Here is a 1,796-nt window from a genome sequence, read left to right as displayed (position 1 = left end):
GCAGGGAGGCCTGATCTTAAAACCTGACCTAGGTTTCCTTCTTTGTCTTGCATAACAAGCCTTGATTCCATTTTGTCTTCAACCTCCCAGATCTGCCTGCCCATGTACTCACTCTGTTCTTTTGCTTTTCTCTTTCTAACAACTGGCAAGCGACAGACGTTTTTCTGATTAAAAGCCAACAAACAGGGCTTCCCTGGTGGCGCAGTGGTTGAGAGTCCACCTGCCGATGCAGGGGACACGGGTTCGTGCCCCGGTCTGGGAAGCCACATGCCGCGGAGCGGCTAGGCCCGTGAGCCACGGCCGCTGAGCCTGCGCGTCTGGAGCCTGTGCTCCGCAACGGGAGAGACCACAACAGTGAGAGGCCTGTGTACTGTTAAAAAAAACAAAAAAAAAAACAAAAAAACAAGCCAACAAACAAAGCACGTTGAAGAAAATTTGAAAAAGACAGAAATGACAGCAAAATAAAAAAATAGTTTACCCAAAGCATAACAGAAGGGTTACTGACACAAAAACAGTATGAAGAAGTCATGGTGAAATGCATCAATGCCACAACAGCCACCTCATGAGGATTAAGATTGAGTAAAAACAACTGGGCATTCTCATCCTGTAACCTGTTAGTAAATACTAGGTTTTGATGTAATTCTGTTTGAGTGTTATGGCATGGTTATTGTTTTTGCCTCAATTTCCCATCACTTTGAAGGTGAACAACAACTGGCCTTTCTTACCCAGTCTGCTTCAGTGTGACACGACGCAAACGTCTGGTGCCACCCCTTCTGCCCCAGCTCCCCGGCTCAGGTTGCTGGGAAGAGTCAGGGTGTAGAGTGTACCTTCTCTATGTGGGTTGGACTTCAACTCTGAACAACGTAGCACTGTAACACTGGTTTCTTAATGAGGGACACATGAAAAGGCTTTGAAAGGGGCTTTGCTAACATGGAAGTATCAATATTATAATGCTGTATGAAGTAACATGTGCATTTGTGGTCTCTCAGTCTCACACTCTAGTTACAGAGTAACCAGTGAAGAAGTTCCCGAGAGGTTCCTGGAATTTGAAGACACAGATGCTTTTGAACAGAACAAAAGCTTTAACATAATTTAAACAATAAACAAAAAACTATGAATTTATGGTTTAAAATTGTATACTTGTTTACATTGAATTTCAAATAAAAGGACTTTTAAAACTGTTATTTTTCCTTAAGTGTTGCAACACATACATACATATAAATATATGGTTTTAAATAAAATGATTATCACTGACATGTAAATCCTTTTGGTTCTCCGTCATCTTATGCTGTTGAAGTGATGTTATCCCTTTCCTACCACCACTTGCATTTAAATAAGAGAATTCTCATTTCAGGTATGTAAACTCTTTTGTAAATAAATTTTTTAAAATTATTTTTGACTTACAAGCAAACTTTTAAGTGCCAGCATGACTCTCCCCTAAGTAGACCCACCAGATGTGAATCACGTAGTAACTCTACAAACATCTACCTTGATAGTGCTATGAGGTGAAAGTGTAAGCACAAAACAGCAAATCCCCATTTCACATAGCACAAATGATTTCCAAAGATGTCATAAAACAAAGATACTAAAGATAGTAAAAGAATTACATATCTATTTTACATATAACATTACCTCACATCATTTTCCCATTATTTCCATTGTAATTTAAAAGAATATTTTGGTTTCAGGGCATAAAAATCATGTTTGATGATTTTTATAAAGAAATATTTTATAAAGGTCATAACCAAGCTGAGTGCATCCCATTTTCTCTCCAAGGCCTACAGTAAATTCAAGTT

The sequence above is a fragment of the Physeter macrocephalus genome, chromosome 9 (genome assembly GCF_002837175.3).
Source record: "Physeter macrocephalus isolate SW-GA chromosome 9, ASM283717v5, whole genome shotgun sequence".
In the NCBI taxonomy this organism is placed as follows: domain Eukaryota; kingdom Metazoa; phylum Chordata; class Mammalia; order Artiodactyla; family Physeteridae; genus Physeter; species Physeter macrocephalus.
Note: the sequence above shows the minus strand (reverse complement) of the source record.